This window comes from Lagenorhynchus albirostris, chromosome 6 (assembly GCF_949774975.1).
Source record: "Lagenorhynchus albirostris chromosome 6, mLagAlb1.1, whole genome shotgun sequence".
Lineage (NCBI taxonomy): Eukaryota > Metazoa > Chordata > Mammalia > Artiodactyla > Delphinidae > Lagenorhynchus > Lagenorhynchus albirostris.
Window position 1 is genome coordinate 76,652,138 of NC_083100.1, and position 23,821 is coordinate 76,675,958.

The 23,821-nt window shown below is 34.6% G+C and overlaps 1 protein-coding gene across 3 annotated transcripts in view; it reads right to left on the reverse strand.

The window, feature by feature from the left end:
- Positions 1 to 23,821, reverse strand: part of GALNT13 (polypeptide N-acetylgalactosaminyltransferase 13) — an 829,184-nt gene that overhangs the window by 503,472 nt on the left and 301,891 nt on the right. For 2 of the 3 annotated variants that reach the window (XM_060151498.1, XM_060151496.1), the window contains exon 4: positions 17,137 to 17,207. The gene's annotated coding sequence lies outside the window, so the exon portion shown is untranslated. Of the gene's footprint in view, positions 1 to 17,136; positions 17,208 to 18,137; positions 18,244 to 23,821 lie in introns of those variants that run through there. The other variant, XM_060151497.1, reaches the window with a different exon arrangement.

The following is a 23,821-nucleotide window of genomic DNA, read 5'->3' on the forward strand; positions in this document are numbered from 1 at the left end:
GATATTGAAGACATACCTATTCAGACCCCAAAATGTTCTTCCCTTATAAATGATTTAGGTTAAAATGGCATGTTAATTGAAATACCTGAGAACTACAGTGATTGCTACTCTAGAAAAAGTCTCCTATCAATAGTAGACTGTCGTTTGAGAAAATCTTTACTGAGATAATGGCAAAAACGATTAGATTGAAAAATCAAATTTCCATGAGCAAGAAAACCTCCCTGTTAAAAGCAAGGCACCCCAGTATTTGTTTTTATTCAGAGTCCAAAAAAAAAAGCCAGATGTAGTATACAGCTAATATAATCTATCCTACAGTCTGTTTTTAAACAACCAATCTAAAAATACTGTCTTAAGTGACCTTAGTTATCATTTTAATGCAATAATTAAATCACATTACATCTCTGGGGTACAAAATAATGTATGTTCATTTATCATTTTGGGCCTGTTGTTGCCAATTAAATCAACTTCTGGAAACAATTCTTCTTTCAGTATTATTCACCAGAAATTAGCAATGGGGAATACGGTGGGGGGCTAGGGAGTAGTAAGGGGAAGGAGAGAAGTCATTATCACCCTACTCAAACTTGTCTCAATTGTTAGATTCCTTTCTAGAAATTGTATTTTTATAGATTATATCATACCAGTGAGAAACAATGTTATTAATAGGCAGTTTTTCTTATTACAGCTTATTTTTGAGTCAAGGTCAAAATTTTAGAGTCAAATTCTAAAAGCAAACAACTCATAAATTTTCTGCAAAGGTTTTACAGTTTCATAGCTTAAACAGCAAAGTATAAAGCTTCAAGATCAATAACACCTGTTAGTACAAGGAAAAGCTCCACTATTTATGTGGCTGAATGTTTATGATATTTTCTTTTGATTTTGATAGGCAGAATAAATAATTCCAACCAGTGATTGACCTCCGAACAAATCAGTAGGTGTGCTCCACATCAAAATCTCTTATCGAACCTCCCTGGTGGTGCATTGGTTGAGAGTCCGCCTGCCAATGCAGGGGACACGGGTTTGTGCCCTGGTCCAGGAAGATCCCACATGCCGCAGAGCGGCTGGGCCTGTAAGCCATGGCCGCTGAGTCCGGAGCCTGTACTCCGCAACGGGAGAGGCCACAACAGTGAGAAGCCCACATACCGCAAAAAAAAAAAAAAAAAAAAAAAAAAATCTCTTATCTATTAATTTCTGTGATATGAAACAGTGTTCAAACTGAGAAAGAAAAATGCTGGTATGTTTCTTCTCTTGCAAAAAACCATAATCAATATAAAAATTATCAGATTTCCCATATCCATTCAGCTCCATCCCAGCAGAACAGCAATCAACATTTTATTTTTCTTTTTGCTTCACATTTCTGGCAGATAGGTACAAAGGCAGCCATCTGAATCAATGAAACCTATTAACTGCTGCATGGGATTTTTTTCTTTATACCAATTTTAATTCCTGGTTATTCACACTCTCTCATTGTATTAAATTACATTTCTCTTTGATCAGATTTAATCATGTTACTCTTCATCATATTTCATATATTCCTTTTTTATTCATCTCATTTCCTCGCCATATTCTCCTCTTTTTCCAGTTATAAAAGTCACCGAACCAGGATTTTTCATTTCAATTTATAATTGGCTTTGCAGGATATATTTGTCAGTTGTTTTTTCCACATGTCAATTATTTTTCCCATTCTTTTCCAGCTTTCTTGTATTTTCTTCCTCTTCTATGGAGAAAACACCATATCTCTTGACCATCCCAATATTTCTCCATAATCTCCACTTGCCATTATACAGAAGCTCCTTTTCTCTTACCCAGTGCCTGAACGCATATTCTAAGTTCTTTCTTTATTCCAACCAAAACCAAAATGACAATTGATGATCCCCCTAAGAAAGACTGTACTTGTAGTCATGTGCCACTACTGAGACACTGAAAAGGCTAAATAATAGCAAAAATACCAGAACAATGAACATTTGTATGAAAGAGCCAGAAACATACAAAGTGTTGTTGTTTCTAAAAATTCAGCCATATGTAGTATGGTTAGGGGTATTAGACAGACTTTGATTCAAGTCCTATCTCTGCCATCCTTTAATTTGGAGATATTGGAGAGGTTAATTTGCCCAGCTAAGTCCAGTTGTTCCCAGATTTATAAAATAGCAATAAGAGCTCTCCCTACTTAAAAGGTCATGGGAAAGAGTATGCACATAAAATGAGAATCAGAGGCACCTGCACATAGTAACTAATCAGTACATTTTAGCCATTGCTACTATTGCGATCAATATTATGATGAGCAAAAAATTTTGTTAATACAACTCAGAAAGAGAAAAGCATTTAAGATTCCTTCAAATATAAGCTATTTATTTCATTTATTTGGCAAATTTAAGTACCTAAAGTCTCTCAACCCTATGCTAGATGCTTGGGACATCTTTCCTCTCAGAGCTTTTAATACAGTATTTCCAGATAAAATCAAAGACCTGCTAAGAGCAGGTCCATTGTTAAGAGTACCCATTTTATTATTTTTACTTTGTTCTTTATGCATTCCATCACTTTATATATCTTAATTAAGTTTATTATAGAAAAAGTTAGGGGTATTCATAAATTTGCTGGTAGACTTTGACGATTTTGAGGCAGCTATGAGACATAAAGTAGGACTTCCCAGAAGGCAGGTGAGTATAGGAGTTGAATTTTAGGACAGATAAAGATGAGGGAGTTTGCAAACCAATGTTAATTAAAGGCATGAAAATTTCCACAAAGAGTCCTATAGAGTGCACTTTAAAAGAAAGTTAAGCCCACAAGTGAAATTGGGCGAGGTCTATCAAGGGAAGAGAAAATCATGAGAGTGTAGTGTTAAAGATTCCAATAGAAGGAATATTGTAAAACAGAGGGCATGATTAATGGTACAAAATCATGCTAAGAGATCAAAGAAGTATAGTCTATATGTAGTCCCAGGACTAACTTCAGTGGTGTAAGAGAAAACAGTTTCAGACAAGCAGGGAAAGCAAGCCTCCGTGTGTTGAGGTGTGAATGGAGGATGAGGATTTGGGACAGAGAATGGAAACAATTCTTGGAAATGTTTAATTGTGAGTAGAGATAAGAGTTACTGTATAGCTGAAGGTGGACTTGGAATGAAGGGAGGATTTGTGCAGAGATGCTTATTTGTTTTTAAGCAGAAAGATACTTTGACATGTTTAATGCCAACGCGAAGGAAATCAGGAGAGAGGGAGAAGATTGAAGATACAGAAGAGGAAGAAAATATTCATTTGAGTTATAGGGCTCTTAGGACACATACAGGTATAAGGTCCAGAGCATGCATGATGGCACTGGCTCACGGAGGAAGACACGTCAGAAGGGAAGAATGAAAGGATTTATGGATAGAAGTAAATTAGCAGGAACCCTGAAGTTCACAGATGCTATTTTCTCTGTATGGCATCTTTTAAGAAGGGGAAAAGGAGAGTAGTGGGGAGTTAGAGCACAGGACAGTAGAAAATGTTTTATACCAAATTATGGAGAATGGAAGATATATCTCTCTAGAAAAATACATAGAAGTTGCATCTCAGAGTAGAGGGCTCAGCTGAAGTTGTCAGCCCAGATTCTCACCCTGTTTGCCTGGGGTATATCACCTCTGATGCCGGCCCAGAGAAACTCAGGCATGCCTCCCTCGCTATTCCTTTATGCCTTCCATGAAAGGGGTTAACTCCAGGCAGTAGGTATTTTATTTTATACTTTTCATTTTTTTTAACAAAGTATATCAATTTAAAAATCAGACTAAGTATGACTAAAGCAAACAGAATACTGTATGATTCAAATCTCAATGAACTCTTAGTTAACATGATTTGGATGGACTGAAAATGACTTGTAACACCCTGCTTTCCTAAAAATTAATGATGATGCATCTTGCCAAACCTTTGCACTCACACCTACAGACACAGCAAAGGAGGAAAGCACAGTGAAGTAAGTAGAAACCCAAAGAATTTTGCTCTAAGCTAGCTGCATGTTACTGGGGCGGGGTGGGGGAACTGTGGTCGTGACTAACATGGATAAATGCCCAAGTGACTCTATTTCTCTCTCTCTCTCTCTCCCTCCTCCCTCCCTCTTTTTCACCTGGACCCTACTGTTTCCAAGATACCTTCTAGTTTGACTCTCTGCTGCTCAATTGGGTGTCTCTGATACTGACTGAGGTTGCCTGGCAACATGACCGATGGAACACTCACCAGCCTGTGTGGTGGCTCTATTTTTTGGTTCGCAGGTGGGAGATTTGGATAGAATTTCATAAGGTTTCCACATTGCAATTCTGTTTCATTCCTGTGAATGTGTAAGGAAGTTTATTGCTTACAATATTATTACTATAGTTCATTGCATTATTCATCATTGTTTAGAGGTTTTTATTTTTTGAAACTATTATTAATACTTCCAAAATTTTTAAAGAGGTTGGATTGCCCTTCAAAAGACTTCCTACCTTTTCATACACTCATTATCATAAAGCCAAAATTTTAAAGAATATTAAAAACCAAAAGGTTATTGATGGGGAAGAGATATAAGGGGAACTTCTTGGGGATTGGAAATGTTCTGTGTCTTGATCTGGGTAGTAGTAACACAAGTACATAACTATGTAAAAATTCATCAATCTGTATACTTAATATTAGTGCACTTTACACACTTTCATATACATATGGCATACTTCTAGAGTTTTAAAAGGTGCTGACAAGATGAATAAACACACATACACATATAGAAACAGAAGCTATATAAGCTTCATATAAGTTTTAAAACAAAAATAATCTCTAGGCTTTTATCACAGAACATAACATCTTCTTAAAGACCAGACACTGTTGTTGCATTTAATCAGTTTAACAACAGAGACATTTTGCCATATGGCAACCATGCTTTTACTAATAACTTGCTATTTATAGAGAAGGAGACTTAACTGTCACTTCGACTGGACAAATTGAGGAGAGTAGACAGCCCTAAAAGCCACACACTGCAGATGATTTGCTTTTTGTTTCAGCCTCACTGGATAGCAAGCTGAATGCCTCAGATGGAGAGAAAGATCACATCTAGAAATTCACCTCAAGGAGAGACTTCATACACAAGTCATACACACGCCTTGCTGGTCTGGCCTCTCTGGGGTGAACTAGATGTACCACTTCCTACAACATAACATGGACAGAAAAATACACTGGCAAAATCTAACACAAACTTTAAAACAGTGGTCCTTAGTAGCTTTATTTTGCTGTATTTTATTTATAAAATTTTATCTTACAATCTCCATACCAAAGAGTGAGGGTATTTTCTGTACTTTACCCATTGGACTTTCTAAAGAGCTTAGCACTAAAGTTGCACAGCTTTCAAAAGTACTTTTATGTTGTTCCTTATGCTCATCATGGCTTTAATAAATATTGCCCAATTTATAAATGAGTAATCTAAGGTTCAGAGAATTTAAGTGACTTGCCCCAAATGACACACTTATCTAAGCCAGCATCTTCCCAACCAGAATTTGAAGCCAGTTTTCCAACATACACCATGTTGTTTAACGAACACCTATTGTTTCTTTCAGAACTGGCAAAACCTCCCCACCAAGCCAGTTCCTGTAAAAATTCAACTTTAGTTTGACTAAATATGTCTTTATCACTTATTTCCTGGTCTTTAGGATATTTCTTTTGACAAGAAGATCTGTCTGGGGCAAATAAAAATGCATAGAATTGTGGTGCTTTAAAGCTGTGGAATAGGTAGTGGAGGTCCACTCATATACCTAATTCGTTGTCAGCTGACAAAACTGAGGTCCAGCGAGTTCTGATGACTTTCACAAGTTTCATAACTTTTAGCGGTAGAATTCAAACTAGAACTCCTCTTATCTGTTTCTCGGTTTGACATTACATACATATTACTATCATAAACCTAAATTTTGAGCAATATTTCAGTATAGCTCAAAGAATATAATTGATCTATTTAAAGGGTAGAAATTGAGACTCTCCATCCCAGCTAAAAGGTAAAGCTTTACACAAGAGAAACAATGCAAATTGCCTTTCTTCGCTCTCAATCAGTATTAGTCATGAATAGACTCTGTCCTCCCTTAAACAACTGAATTTATGTTAACATAACGTGGGTAAAATAAAACATACCACTTATTGATCCTCTCCTATGTGATAGACCCTTTGCATGTATTATCATATTCAATTCTCACAAAAATGTTTCAAGTAGTTGCTATCATGCTCTCTTACAGCTGAGCAAGTAGGACCAGTTAGGATAAAGACCTTGCTCAAGGTCACATAGCTAGTAATTTGCAAATCTGAGATCAGAACCCAGTTCTGTTTGATGATAGACCCTGTGTATTTTAATCCACACCATCCTGCCTCAGAAATCTGATTACTTAAATGTAGTCCCCATCCTCTAATTGTGTCTAAGACTGCTAAGCGTCTACCAATACTAATCTTCCCCTTCCTTACTAGGGAGTCGTGTGTGCAGCTAAAACACTATACATAATAGCTTTGTTTGCAGCAAAGAGTAATGATGGTCAGGCAGAAAATACTGGGTAAAGTTTCCAGGGAATATTTTTGAGCGGGGCTAAACCAGCTGGTAGCATGCCCTTTTGCCATTGCATTTTTTTTTTTTTTTTTTTTTTGCGGTACACGGGCCTCTCACTGCCGCGGCCTCTCCCGTCGCGGAGCACAGGCTCCGGACGCGCAGGCTCAGCGGCCATGGCCAACGGGCCCAGCCACTCCGCGGCACGCGGTATCCTCCCGGACCGGGCCACGAACCCGCGTCCCCTGAACCGGCAGGCAGACTCCCAACCACTGCGCCACCAGGGAAGCCCTGCATTTTTTTTTAACATCTTTATTGGAGTATAATTTCTTTACAATGGTGTGTTAGTTTCTGCTTTGTAACAAAGTGAATCAGCTATACATATACGTATATCCCCATATCTCCTCCCTCTTGTGTCTTATTTTTTCATTCTTGCTGCATAGAACCCAGATATGATGGCTGGGATCCAGGAGTCAGCTTAGCCATTGGAAAACCCTTGAGGATGAAGTCATACTGCTAAAATGTTGGAACAGAACTAGATAAAGAAACTTGATTCCCTAATGACCAAAGTACCACAATTCCAGCCCTACATGCCAATGACCAGACTCCTTTATGCAGGAGAAAACTTGAATTCTACCTTGTTTAAACGAACGAAATTTTGTTATACATAACCCACTGAGCCTCCATTGCTCACAAAACTGTGATAGCAACAAATTCACTTTGTGTGGAAAGACTACTAAAAATAGTATTGACTCAAGAGTTCTGGCTCTGGTTAGTGCAGACTAGGTAATGTATAGAGAAAAAAAAAACTCATCTTGCTTTGGAAAACTTGAAAAGCTGGGTTAAAATATATATAGATGAAAAAAATTTTTCAGTTTTTCTACCACTTAGAAGGCGAAAAGCCACAACAGAATATCACTCTTATTCTAACAATGAGTAAGGGCCAGATAATCTATAATGTAATAACTTTTCTTGAGCTCATCTGAGAGCTGGGGTCACAAGGCCAAGAGATTAACTAAATTTCAAAGGGTAACAGCCATTCTGAGGAGAGGCAGGACACAGGAACGATTTCACCTTTAGCAGAACATGAGAGGCATGGGTGCTCATTTTGAAAGTGGTAAGAAGAAAACAGCTAAGATGGTAACAAATACTCAAAGGCCAGAATGGGCTGGCAGAATAGTATAGACACCCTGGGATCTCCCAGACACAAAGGCATACACACTCGTTCATAATCTCTTTTTTTTTTAGGCATCTCCTGGCAGCTCAGCAGCAAGATTAAGGTCAGGGCAGAAAGCCAGAGAAAGAGCACTTTGGTGTCACAAAGGCACAAAACCCTTTCTGCTTCCCCACACCCTTCTCTAATAAAAAGCAAACTTTAGCCTTTTAGGACAGAAAACCCTCATATCCCCAAGGGCCCTGGAAAAGATGCAGTCTCTGGGAAAGAGGTAGAAGCAAAAGTCATCAGACCCTGCTGGAGGAGCCGGTAACTCTCTTGAGCCCAGAATCTAATCCTAACACAATGCAGAGATCTGTTCCCACTGGGGGAAGAGCAGGACACTTTCTCTCACCAAATAACCCCAGAATCAAGGAAGAATGTGAGCATGATGAGAGGAATGGGTAGGAATACTGAAAAAGCCACACAACTAAGGCCCAGATGCACAGGACATTGTAAGATTAAGACTGGAGCAAAGTAACCCAGAACTTTTCCACTCTCACCAGGAGCACAGCACCAAGTAACCAGCAGTCTACCCTGGGGAGGTACAAGATGTAACATGAGGCTTCCTGCATTTGGCAAGCGTAGGAGGGTAGAGAACAAATGCCGAGAAAAATCCTCTGGCCCTCTAGGACCCACACTAAGCACAAGGAAGCAGCAGCACTGTTGCTGGAACTGGAAGTCTTTAATAAAACACCCATCGGTATAAACTGTTAGATGAACAAAGAAAAAAAGAAAAATCATTCGATAATCTCAATGGATACAGAGGAAGCATTTGATGAAATGTAAAACCCAGTTATGATTCAAAATCCCAACAAAATCAGAATAAAAATAAATTTCTCAATCTAATGTATGATATTTATAAAATACATCACAATAAACATCATGCTTAATAGCAAAATGGTGACAGTATTCCCTTTGATTTGGAAATAATAACAGAATTTCCACTCTTCTTCCCACTGTCATTCAGCCTTGTTCTGAACATTCTAGCTAATTCAATAAGATATGAAAAAAAAGTAAAAGTATAAAATTTAAAAACTATTAAATAATATTATCTTTGATCACTGACAACATAGGTCTTTATGTAGAAAATCCAAAATAATCCACTCAAAAACTATTAAAATTAATAAGTGAGTGTACAACCTGCTGTATGCAAGGTCAATATAAAAATTACATTTCTTTATATGAGGAACAGAAAATAAAGTTTTTAAAAATATATAATACATAATAATATTAAGCTGTGTAAAACTGCTAGGAACAAATTAACCACAATGAATAAGACCTCTATGCAGAAAGCCAGAAAATATAATTGAGAGAAATTAAAAAGACCTAAATATATAAAGTATGTACTTTGTATATGTTCATAGATTAAAGGAGTCAACATTGTAATTATGCCAATTCTTTAAGAATTTATTTAGCAATAGACTGAATGTAATCCCAACTAAAATCCTAATTTTTTTGTCAAATTTGACATAGTAATTCTAGAATTTATATGAAATAAGGCAAAGTCAAGATTCCTTGAATAAAAATATTGTGGGAGAATATTTTTTAATTGGTATGTAAAATTATATGTTTCATGTGCCCAGTAGTGTTTTTTGACATCTGTATACACTACAGTGTGTTCACCACCAAAAAAGTTTAGTTTCCATAAGTCGCCGTACTGCTGACCCCCTTTCCCCATTTCACCTTCTACCTCTTCCCCTCTGGTAACCACTACTCTGTTCTCTGTAACTATGTGTTTGGTTTTGGTTTGGTTTGTTCATGTATTTATCTATTTATTTTTTATATTCCACATATATTTCGACAACATGGATGAACCTTTAGGGTATTATGTTAAGTGAAGTAAGTCAGACAGAGAGCGTGTTTTAATAGATATCAGGAATAATGAAAAAGTGGCCAGAGTTAAAATAGTGTCATAAGTAGTAAGAAGACACTAAAAGACAAATTAAAAAGAATAATTGCCCCCAAAACATAGACATATGGACATTTAATTTATGATGTTGGCAATAAAGAGTAGTAGGCAAAGGAAAGAATTTTCAGCATGATTCTGTAACAACTAGATATCCATTTGAAAGGAAAATAGGATTTCACGTCTACCTCAAACCATTCATGAAAATCAACTGAACGGGAATAATCTAAATGCAAAGAGGCAAAAATATAATTAAGATTAAACTTAAAAACTTTTCCTCATCAAAAACTCCATTAAGAAATTGAAAAAGCAAGTCACAGAGAGGGAAAAATTATTTGCAACATTTAATTTATAGGGGGTTCTTAATCCAACTATAACTAATTTCTGCATATTAACAATTTTAAAAATCACCACAATAGAAAAATAAGCAAAAGCACCTGAACAATTTATAAGTAATAATAAACATATGGCAATGAAACCACATAGCATGACCGCCTTATTCAACAAGAAATGTAAACTATACTTTCATCAGAATGGCTAAAATTAAAAGGACTGATTAAATCAAGTATTGGTAAGGATGAAACAGTTATGAATTCTCATATACTACTGACTGGAGTGTAACTGGTATAGCTACTATGGAAAACTGTTTGGCAGTATCTACTAAAATTGAAAATTTGCATAAAATATAACAGCATTTTCACTGGCAAGTATATATCCAATAGAAATGCATGTACATGTACAGCAAGAAACATTTAAAAGAATGTTCATAGTAGCATTATTCATAATTGCCCAAACCTAGAAACAGCCCAAATGTCCATCTACAACACAGTGGATAAATACTATGTAGTATTTTTATACAATGGAATACCATACAGCAATGAGAATTAATGAACCACATAAAAAAATTAATGAAACTTAGAAATACATGTACAGGAAAGGAAACCAAACACAAAAGAATACATGTTATATGACTATTATCTATGTAAATTCAAAAATCAAGCTAAATTAAAATTCTGTATTTAGCAACACATAATGAAAGGTTAAAACTATAATGAAAAGTAAGGAAATGATTACTGCAAAAGTCACAAAAATGTTATCTGTCAGGGAATTGATGGAAGGGGGGGGTTAATCTTTAGGAGAAGAAAAAGCAACATTTCTGGAATGCAGAAAATGTTCTACTTCTGTATCTGTATGATGGATGCATGGGTCTTTGCTTATAAAAATTATTGTTTTGTGTGCTTAATGTATAAAAATTCACAGTAAAAAAAAGTTTAAAATGGCAATAATTCTGTAATTAAATTTTACAAATTAAAAATTATGATACAGTTGACCCTTAACCAACATGGGTTTGAGCTATGTGGGTCCACTTATACATGGATTTTTTTCAATAAATATAGTACCTGTATTTTCTTTAACTAAGTGTGGGGAAGAGTTTGTGTTTCATTAGAGATCACAGTGTAAAATCAAAAGAACTAGTGTTTGAGTCCTGATTCTATCCAAACTGTTTCAGCTTCCTGCCTTTGGATGAATCATTTATCAATTCCTTTATTTTTTTTTTAATTGTTTTTTTTTTCTTTGCAGTACGCGGGCCTCTGACCGCCGCGGCCTCTCCCACTGCGGAGCACAGGCTCTGGACGCGCAGGCTCAGTGGCCATGGCTCACGGGCCCAGCCGCTCCGCGGCACGCGGGATCCTCCCGGACCGGGGCACGAACCCACGTCCCCCGTATCGGCAGGCGGACTCCCAACCACTGCGCCACCAGGGAAACCCCAATTCCTTTATTTTTAAGGCAGAGATAGCAGTAAGCGTACTTTTGACTCCACAGGAGTGGGCATCCCTAACTTCCCTCCCATGTTGTTCAAGGGTGAACTTTATATGAGACAAAGTTCAATTAATATAACTAACATCTACTGAGAATTTACTGTGTTAGGAGCCACTGTAAGTACCTTATCTCATTTGATCTTTACAATTTTCAGAAGACAGAGTACTATTACTGTCACATTTCAGAGGTGAAGAGACTGAGGCAGAGAGACCTTACATGTTACACAGCTACAAAGTCTCATTTTAAGATCTGAACCCATGCATTAGTATGGTTCTGGGGTCCATGCTCTTAAGTAGTGCATTCTACTATGTCTCCAATATAGAAAAAGAGAGATACTCCCTATGCTAGGTGTTAGTTTTCTTCTCTTGTCAAAATTACAATTTAGTATGATAGGTAAACTAAGTCTGAAATACTAATCTTTCATGGATACAAGATATTAAATCTTTAATTTAGCACTGTATCCTTGTTTCATTGTAAGCTCTGCTAAGGAAGGGAGACAAATCACATTAAGATGACATATTTATTTTCCTCATTTATAATTGAGCAATATCATAAATTACACTGTTCCTGTTGCCCAACATAGAAGTGAATATGTATAGAAGATTCATCCCAACCATAGGGATATTTTTCCCCAAAGGTCAGAAGAGTTTTCTCCCTACCAACGACTTAACTAAACAAAGGGAAAACTCTTAAAAAAATATATGTTTCTCTGATTATTGGTAACATCATTTTCCAGTTCAGTCAACCTGGAAATCTCAGTTATTTTTTAGAGGAATGATATGTAGTGGTGAACTATAGATCCTTTGGAATTTGACTGAATGGGCTCAAATAACTTGCTATTTTCTAGTTATTTAACCTGGGACAATTTACTTAGTTAATTCTGCCTCAGTTTCTATTGTGCAAATGGGGATGACATTAGCGTCTACTGCTCACGGTTGTTTCAAGTTAAATAATAAATGTAAATCATTTAAAACAGAGCCAAGTACATAGTAAATGCTACACAAATGTTAATTACTATTATTACTCCCTGACCTATTGCCTTCAAAATCTCACCCACATCTATTCCTTTCTCTCCATTCCCACTGCTATGACCTAGGTCTCACCTTCATTCCTTCACTCTTATAGTGCTACATTTTCCTATAAATTGTTCTTGACTACGACTGGAATCCTTCGTGAAGACAACACCAGATTAATATTCAAATAAGAAACTTTAGTTCACAGGATTGGCCTTACAAAATATTCTCTTTGTTTTGTCAATTGCCTAGTAAATTCAAATTTCTTATTCTGATGATCAGTATTTCCTACAAACTAGCTCCAGCCTTATTTTCCAGCGTTTTCTGTTTTCAGTCCAAGACAAGAAACTTATTCTGTTGTCAAACTAATTAACTGACCATTCATCGAATGTGAAGTATACCTTTTCACCTCTAACCCTGGATATGTCATTTCCTTGATTTTTCTGTTAATATTTTCCACCTGCATAAAGATCTAGCACAAATGTAATCTCCACGGTGAAACCTTGAATGAATGCAGTTTAGAATTGTATCTTCTTTCTTAAATCTCCTCTAATGCTTTATTTTTCATATATATGTACACATTTATATAACATTATTTCTCAAATTATTTGAAATGACTTTATTAATTTGACTAGTTTAGACTATTTTGATGATATCATAACCTAATACCACATCCTCTGCTTTATTTAGGCCTGGGTATATCTTATCTCCTCAAATTGAAGAAAGAATTTTCTTGAAAGTCATTTTTGTCTCTGCCTCCCACCTGCTCTCATACTTAACCAACACAGTGCCTCTCATATTATGGCAGCATGTGATAAGTATTTATTGAATTGAGTGAAATAGAATTATTAAATATAATCACTAGCTTTGTCTTTCAGAGATCAACTCTGGAAATTGAAAGTAGAAGAATTCCATAAGTCCTTCAGGCTCAAAACCAAGAGTAGTGTGAGAACAACAAAAGACTTGACCCATTCATTTTTAGAGCAATAATATTTTGTATACTAATAAGTTTGAAAATATCCCTGAGGTAAAATGTTGCTAATGGTTTGTTTCAAGAAGTGATGTGTAAAGGGACTGGGATTGATGGATGACTAAAATGGAAGAAGATGAAGATCACCAAAGAGTGAAAGGGAAAGTATCATTGTGGCTGGTGTGTTGTTAAGGATGTCCCTGAGTTTGGACACACCTGAAAATGATGACTAGGGAGGAGAATGATTAAGTCAAGCTGGACTCTTCAAACCTCTCAGCATTGCATGAAGTGGCTGGAGAACTGCAAGAAAAAGGTGTGTTCAGTCACTTCAGATTCTAAGAAGTAAGATTAATAGAAGCATAAGATATGATCTCTGGCCTTAGGGAAGAAACTTTGGTATTTTTCAAGTTTTCTGTACTCAAACAGCACTTTTTTCAAGGTAATGAGTTTTGGGTTGCTGAGTGGTCCTACCAACACTTAATATAAAGCAATTGTCATTTATTTAGTTGAAATTCAAGTATCAACTACTTATTTACTAAAGAATTAATATCTATGATCTGAGGTTTGAGAGTAAATGTTTTTAGGCAAATAAAAGAAAGATCAGTCACTGAATTTCAGTGCTCAACGTCAGGTTAAGAGGATAAAGAAAAGGATAAAGCTTTAGAATTAGATCAACCTCTAAATAAACGGGTGGAAGATTCAAATTAGACATTTTTCCACAGAAGACATACAGATGGTCAACAAACACATGAAAGGTGCTCAACATCACTAATCATCAGGGAAATGCAAATCAAAACGGCAATGAGATATTACCTCACACATATTAGAATGGCTATTGTCAAAAAGACAAGAAATAACAAATGTTGGTGAGGATCTGGAGAAAAGGAAACCTTTGTGCACGGTTGGTGGGAATGTAAATTGGTGCAAACACTGTGGAAAATAGTATGGAAGATCCTCAAAAAATTACAAATAGAACTACCACATGCTCCAGCAATTCCATTTCAAGGTATTTATCAGAAGAAAAGGAAAACACTAACTTGAAAAGATATATGTGCCCCCATGTTCACGGCAGCATTATTTACAATGATCAAGATATGGAAACAACCTAAGTGTCCACTAATGGGTGAATGGATGAAGAAGATGTATATATATGCACAATGGAATACTATTCGGCTGTGAAAAAGAATGGAAGCTTGCCATTTGCAACAACATGAACAGACCTTGAGGGCATTATGCTAAGTGAAATAAGTTAGACAGAGAAAGCTAAATACCATATGATCTCATTTACATGTGGAATTTAAAAACAAACAAAAACCCCAAGCTCACAGATGCAGAGAACAGATTGGTGGTTGCCAAAGGAGAGGGTGAAGGGTGGGTGAAAGAGGTGATGGGGGTCAAAAGTACAAACTTCCAGTTATAAAATAAAAAGTCATGGGGATGTGATGTACAGCATGGTGACTATAATTAATAATATTGTATTGCATATTTGATAGTTGCTAAGAAAGTAGATGTTAAAAGTCCTTATCACAAGAAGAAAAATGCATAAGGATATGTGGTTACAGATGTTAACTAGACTTACTGTGCTGATCATTTTGCAATATATACAAATATTGAATCATGTTGTACACCTGAAACTAACACAATGTTTTTGTCAATTATGCTTCAATAGAAAGTTAGATAAACCTCAAGCTTCAGTCCCACGAATGATAGATTTAAACTTTCTGTGGGGCATTTTCCTCACATGAAAATTGAGATAATATCATATCTACCTCATGATATTATTGCTTACATTAACTTAGATGTTGAATGCAAAGTGCATGGGATAGGGTCGATACTTAATATATATTTTTTCTTGCCCACATTCCTTCAATTTCCATGAATCGTTTAACAAAACATTGGATGAGATTGTTCCTCCAAATTAGTTGACAATCATTTTAACAATTCTCTTTATTCTGTATCTATAAGTTTGCCTGGCTTCCTTCAAAACAAGCATTTCAGATTCCATAAGCACACAACTTCCCCCTCTTTTCTCCAAAAAGCACACAAACACACTTTCAGTCTAGATTTGCTATCACCACATAATAGGATATATATATTGTTTGACTAAATAGTTTGTTTCTTCACTAAGAGTTCAAAGGAGGAAAAGTATCTACTAAGAGCATCTTGATTTGTGTATGAAGAAAGCTGAAGTTTAGTTTCTTTTTGAGCATGTCAATCAACAGTATTCACTGAGTACCTTTGTTGTATATTTTATACGACGTGATCATGAAGTTATGATGCTTATTAACAAACGTACTTGAATTGAAATATCCAAATGAATCAATTCCAATTTAATAACCATGAACATTTATCAAGCATTAACTATGTAGATGGAATTGTGCTATAGTTTACATGTATTAACTCACCACAAATTCAGCAGTTCCTAATCTTATATCCATTTTAAAGAGACATTTTAAAGTAATTCAAAGTCACACAGCTAAAAAGAGATAAATCCAGAATTTAAACCCAGGAAGTCTGAATCCAGAGTCAAAATTCTTAAAACACTACACTATGTCACCTGTTTGTTTGTTTTTTTAAAGTAGTTATACTGGGAGACAATGTACAAATATCAATACTGCCATCATTGCCTCTACATTTTCTGGAAATTTTAATTTAGAATTGTCCTCCAGATTATCGCAATTCATCAAACAAGGAATGTGAGCATGCAGAGGCTAGGACTCTATGATTCTATGGTTCCTTCCAACTTTAAAATGATAATATGAGAGCACTTGCTTTTTTTAATAAATGAAAGATGACTTTTAGAGAATTTCAGAACTCTAATTCTAAACACTTTTCATCAAAGAATAATTTAGGTGATTCATTAACTTTCTTTCAGAATCCACGTTTTCACTTATTTCCTACTAGTTCAAAGCCATCCAAGTCAGGAATTGAAAGCATCATTTGAAATGGAAGCAATGACATGACAGATGATACAGAAAAAAAAATTGCAACATTTCCGTGATACTGCTTAAGCAAAACAAAAATCCAAAGAAATAATTAGAACATGTTTGTATTCTTATTAAATATTAAATAAATATTTAAATATTCAGGCTCTTAAATAAAATTAATTTAACTTTTTCTAAGTTGTTGGTGAAGGTAGTATTTCTTGAAAAGCTGTGTGTTTTGATCAAAGCCCAGGTCTTCACTTTGAATAGATATTGAGCAAGTTATTAAAACTTCTTGGATTTCAGTTTTCTCATTTATAAAATGGGAATAAAAATAGTAATCTTAAAATATTTTGGGGAGAATTAGGACAAAATATATAAATGCCTGATACACAGCAAATCTTAATCCTCAGCAAATCCAAATATTTAATTCTGTACTCCTATTTAAAATTTCCATAGCAACACTGGCTAATAACACTAATTTTTCTTCATGCTTGTCAACTTATGATTAAAAGGAAAAAAAAACTCAAATAAAAAGTGATAAATATTATGTACCATTTATATACATAGAACAAGTGTAAAATCAGTCATTAGAATTCTTGAAATTATACAACTTCAGACTAGCAAATAGCTCAAATCTTTATCTTTTATATACATTTTTCCTCAGTATTCACAAATATAAAGAACTGTAAATAGAAATGTATTCTTTCATGACTGTCTGCCAAATTTATTCAGCATGACTGCAATTGAGTGGAAAAATAAAAATACATATTACTTACTGTATGTGGCACTTGGTAATTTCAAAATGATTTGCAAACATTCATCCTCAAAATACTCCTACAAAATGCATCTGGGAAAAGAAAGAAATGCAAAAGAGTAAGCAATTTGCCATGGTCACAGAAAAACTAATCCAGAACAACACTCACTTAGACACCACATATTTTAACATACCGAAATGAGCTTTTGTAAAATATAGATTATACATACAGTATATTATAATGGGCTGATGAACAGAAATGTTCCCAACTATATGCAAATATTCTACACATCAGTCAAGGAGGACACTCTTAAGATGAATCTGCACATTGGCTTCCAAAATACATGCAAGAAACACAGGCCCCCAGAACAAGCCAGAATAACATAAAAGCAATTCAAAAATGAGATATTTATAAGTAAATTTTAGTTGGAGATTTTAGGTGGCTATTACATAATTCAAGTTTTGCAAATGTACTTTTGTCTAATATATGAAGATCACTGAGTCGGAGGAGAATTTTGCTTGATTTATCCAGAGAATTACACCAATTCACTTTGTAACTGCATTTCAATTCTAATTGAAAACCATGTACTGAGAAAAATGCAGGCATGCCACTTGCACACCTCACAAAAATAGACAAACATTCATTTTTTTTTCAGAAGGCCAATTATAAGGAGAAAGTTATTTAATCAGATTTCATTAATTAATGTGTTTGTTTTAGGGGAGAGGTGTTAGGGAAAGCACAGTAATTTCAAAGTGCAAAATATTTCAGCTTAAGTGAATTTTATGCTTCTGGGTATACTGTTTTATAAAAGAACTGTTCAAATGAAACAAAACAAAACACAACCTAATGATAATTAAAGTAACCCTTCAAAGTACCACATGTTGTTTCAGACAGATTAAACACACTATGGACAATAACAAAGTAGCAAGCATCTTTAGAGAGACATTAGTTTTCAGCAACCAGCAGAATTTCCGCCCAGATATTTAGTTGTTTATAGGACTAAGCAGAAATAACTAGCTTACCAAATCAACAGTTCAACAGCAGAACAGGCATTCTGAGTCGAACGTCTAATTAATTTATCTTCCTCTAGTGTGTGAAAGACAACAGGATGGCACTGGCCTCTACCTGGTACAGGAATGAATGATTTTACTAATCCTCAACAGAGAGTTTCTCAAAAGGAGGAAACTAGAGATAGTTAGTGAATTTATAGTTAAAGGTCAAAAGTAAGTCAAAAAGTTTTTACGAAACCATGTAATTTTATAAATTTCATTTTTCTAAGTTTAAAACTCAGAGATTAATAGAAGATACAAACTCATGTCTACATATAATTTCAATAGAATTATAAAGTTATAACAATTAGCAGATCTGTGCATTTCTTCATGCTTTAGCATAGTCATCCTCTTAGGCAAGAGAACTGAAGTTAACACTAATTCCATGACTTGCCCAATTTGACACAGCTAATAGGGGTGATCCTGGACTCAGAGCCAGCTTTTTCCGACCCCAGTTTCTTCCACTACACCTACTAGTCCCTACACCTCATGCAGGGCAGAAGTTGCAAACTGGGGCATGTTAAAAAATATTCAAAAGCAAGAGATTTCTCATAAGAGTTCTAATTTCTTTTTTTTTTTTTTTGAAAGAGCAAAGATATCTTAAGGCTGGGTTTGCAGCTTCCAGAGAGCAGAGAAATGGTTGCCAGTCTCACATGGGACATGCCTCCTGCACTCATCTAATTCCTACTTTTGCAAATTGTCTTCTACTCTGCAGTTGTCAAGCACCAGAGAGTTTTGCTCCTGATCCAAAAAACCCCTTTACCTACCAACTACAATCAGACCTCTTTGCTGTGAAACAGGAAGAATAATATTAATTATCCTCCAAGAGCATATTTCATTAGTTGAAGTGACTGCTTCTAACTACATTTCACTATACTCTCCTAATCAGGTGTTATTGATTACCATATTTTAACCTACATATACATTTTAAAATTTCATGGGCTTGAATTTCCAGGTATTTAAATATATATTTGATACTTTTTAAAGCTAAAGGAGAAATTCAAAAACACAGTTGACTGGTACACAGTCATAAGCATTAATCATCTCAAATCATGATTTTTCATTTACAATGGACACATCTTTCAGAGAGATACCTCCTGGGGTGATAGGTGTACTAAGTCAAAAGAACTTAGGCCTCAGCTTCAAGAGATTCTCAAAAGTCAAATCTGGGACAATTGGAAAATCAGAATAAATAATTATAAAGAATTAAACTTCATTACAGAATATAAAATATAAATAAAAGAAAGTATATAAGGAAGAATTGGAAAACTCTTCCCTTTTGTAGAATATACCTTGGAGTTAGAAAATCACCACTAAGCACATATTATAGTTAACTGATTTAGTCAAGAAAACACCTGCGGATCAACACTCATGGGTGAAAGTGTGCTGACAAACAAGATATTTCCATAGTCTTGAAGTGTCTTCCCCAAATCACGTACTAATTACAATGGAGAAAACAATGGAGAAACTTGGCAGAGACCACCTTAACTAAATGATTGAAGACAACATCATCAAAACGGCACAAACACACATGACAAGTCCCCAAGTATGATGCCCTTGAGACGGACACATCACTTCTGTGATAAGTCTGCCAAAAATGTAACTGAATCAATAATTAGGAAATATCAGGAAAACCCAAATTGATGAAAGTCTAAAAATATCTGGCCTGAACTCTTCAAAGTCATTAAAAACTGAAGAAATGTTCCAGATTGAAGGAATTTTTCAAAAGACATGACAACCAAATGCACGGGTGATCCTAGATGCACCGTGAGTTACATAACAGTATTTTGTTAAAAATGATATTCTTAATTTTTACAACTGTACTGTGGTTATATAGGAAAATGTCCTTATCCTTAGGAAATACACACTAAAGTACTTCAAGTAAAGAAGCATGTTGTATGTAACTTATTCTCAAAGGATTCAGGGAAACATTATATATATGCACATATATACATACATATATGTATATATAATTATGTAATTATACAATGCATATCTATCTATCTATCTATATATATATATATATGAGCATATATGGAGAGAGAAAGAGCAAGCAGAAATAATAAAGCACAAGGGGTAAAATGTAAATAACTAACGAAACTGGACAGAGAGTATTCAGGGTTCTGAAGTATAATAATTACAATTTTCTGTATGCTTGAAGCTATATCAAAATTTTAAATTAGAGGCAATAGGTAGAAATAAATAAATGTCTTACTTTCATTGAGATATTTTGGGATCACAGAAAAATAGCCAAAGAGATAATCAATGACATGTTTTTAAATTAAGAAAAAAATTAAGAAGTTAAAAAACAAATCAGAATCATTGCTCAATGTTTTTGGACAACTAAAATACCAAAAATCCAGATATATATACACATTCTCCTGCATTTTATATATTATATATAATTCATATATTAAATATGCATATATTTAAATCAGATATCTTTTTAATAACATATTTATATATGCATATTAAATTCATAAAATAAAGAATGAAAGTAAATATGGAATTTAGCTTTGGGTTTTTAAATAAACCATATAAACAATATTAAAGTCAGTGAATTCAGCAACGTAAAGTTAAATAATAAAGTGATATGCATAAATAAAAGTGTTCAGCAATTAAAGAAAAAAAAGATTATCAAACAGTCCTTGAAGGTCATCAGTATAACTGTTTCTTCCTTATATAACTGTTTTTCTAAATCAAAATTACCAACTTCTGTTTTTTTCAAATTCAGGAAAAAAAAGACACATTAAAAAATAAAAATCGCCCTTAATTCCTAAAACAATATATTTCATTTCAAACAATATATTTACTGTCTTTATTTCCAAACCATTATTTAAAGAATTATACAATATAAACTCATAATTAGATTCTTTTTTTTTACTCTATTGTGAATTTCATTCCGTGACAACATTATGTTTGTTTATCATTACAATGCAAAATTATTTCACTGATTGGTATCCCATAGATATAATCATTGATTTAATATTTTTTATCTATAACTTGTTAGCAAGTATCAGTTACCAAAAAATAAAAAACACTGCAAACGTATTTCTGAATGTATCTTCTGCCATATCATGATTGTTTCCTCAGGATAAAATACCCAGAAGGGAAATTACTGGATCAAATAGCATGAGGCTGTTAAAATTTGCTCAACTATATTTTATTAACACAGATGCACAAAATTTTCACATTTGAACAACCCCACAATCAGTTTATATTTTACAGTCACTGCAGCCATTTGCAGTTGTGACACAGTATTTTTTGCGTGTTTGTGTCCTGACTTGGCCCTAGTTCTTCATATTGTCATGTCTTGAATTGAGTTTTATGCATTCTTGGTGTTACAAGTGTTGAGTTTACCTTTTAAAATGTCTACAAAGAGGTTAGCCAAAAATTTGACCTTGAAATAAAAAATTGTTCATATGGAAAAGCATGGAAACAGAGCAGTTTTAGTAAAATATTTATTTTTGGAGGAATTAACACTTCCTATTTTCTTAGGAAGCAACAGTTGAGATTTTACAGGACCTAAGGAAGAAAATAGATGAAGATATGTTACAGTCTTGTAACTGAGAACATACAAGGGGATTGATTACTACATGACGAGTGATGCAAGCAAAGACAGAAAACACTACAGAGCCCCCTGAATAATCCAAGCCCCCCTACCAAGTCTCATTTCTAATTTATAGCAACAATGCGTCAGTATGTCTAGATACTACCATTTACATTTTATTACGTTAGATATTAGCATTTTAAGTGCCACTTTAATTGATAGTTTTCAACAGTCTTCAAGTTACTTTAGCCACCTTTCCTTTTTCCTATATTTACTTTGTATTCTTGCAAATTCACACAGACTTAGCAACTTTCCTAGTCTGCAGAATCCATATTTTGTATTATTAAGTTCTGGAGATTAATACAAATATTATTCAGTATAAGCACCCAATCAACCCTTCTGGAGTCTCAGTTGGTCTGCCCTGGCAGGTCACTGATTCAATAACACATGACAAACCATGCCTCCCTTTACCCAAGACTACATTTTCTTTACTGGTTGATGAGAATGTCATATGAGATAAAAACTAAACCTTACTGAAATGAAGATATATGAACTCTTTTGCTTCCCCTCATATTTAAGTCCTGTCATTGTGTCAGATAATAAAATTAGATGAACTTGCCGTGACTTACTTCTTTTAAAGCCATGTTGGTTGTTATCCCCATTTGTTCTGCTCTTTGAGGTGTATGAAAAATGTCTTTTTGATTTATTCTATTTTCCTAGATATCAAAGCAAGCTGATGAATCTATAACTTCTAAAGTCATCACTGTGTTCTCTCTCTCTCCCTCCCCATTTTCATTTGGCATTCAAGAATCCTAAGTCAACTCCTTGTACACTTTCTATTGTAAATACGGCTTGGTAATAATCCTATGATAATTTCTATCATGAACAGCATGCCGAATCAGGATCTCCTCAACATTGCATTTAAAAATGTAATTCTCCTGAAGTCCATTAGCCAATTTAAGTCACTGCATAATTCCATATCAGGTTCAAACAGTAGGCAATGCCTTGACCAAGATCCTGAACACCCTCACCCCTTGATTTTTGACAGTGTGCTAACCTTGCAGACAGTGTCTACATTGTGGCATTCCCTAACTGAAGACTGTTTCATCCGTCCCTCTTCTCTGTTCATCCAGTTGAGAAGTCAAGACCTGTTTCCTAACTCAAGTGGGTTTTCAGTCAATTCTTTGTTCCCTTTACTTTATTTCACTTTTTTTCCACTGAATGTTCAAGGAACTGGCAAAGTGATTGTTCCAAACATTCACTAGCCTCTCCTGTAAAGAACACTGAATGCCTTCACCTTCATCCCCTGCTTCTAATCCACTGGCAGAGATATGAGAAGATATTGGTTCCTTCATCCTCAGAGATGAAAGGTGAAACATGTTTGCTTAACTCACTTAACCCCACTCTCAGCAAACACACAGTAAAGCATGATTTATTTTATATCCTTCCCTCATTACTTTCTACTCACTGTAAAAATTTCACCTCTTGCTTTACATATCCTATCTTTTGCTTACTTCACTTTCATGAAGTTTTTCCAAGAACAGATTAGAGATTCAGGCAGATTTATGTTCAGAGAACTTCATCAGTGTCATTTATAATATTTATAACTGTAAATCCTTAAAAGCAACTAGAGTGTCTAACAATTAGAGATCAACAAAGTAAGGTGTGGTTTGTGTAGATGATAGAATGCCAGGCAGCCACAAAACTCATGTCTCAAAACAGTATTTATTTATATGCAGAAATCTTCAATATATCAATATATTTTTAAAACAATATAAATACTTTCTAAAATAACATGATGAATAAAGTAGCAATTGTGTAAATAATTATAAATATGTATACACACATGTATTTACATATACACAAATATATGTATAAAATTCAGAAAGACTGGAAGACTATATAGCAAAATGGTAATAGTTATGATCTCTGAATAATGTAAAAATATAAGTAATATGAACTTACTTTTTAATATTTTACTTAATTTTGCAAACCTTCTGCTATATATATATATATATGTATATATATATAATCTTATCATTCAAAAAGAAAGAATACTAGTTTGAAAACTCAGAGGGAACAAAAGCAACACACTGCATATGTAAGG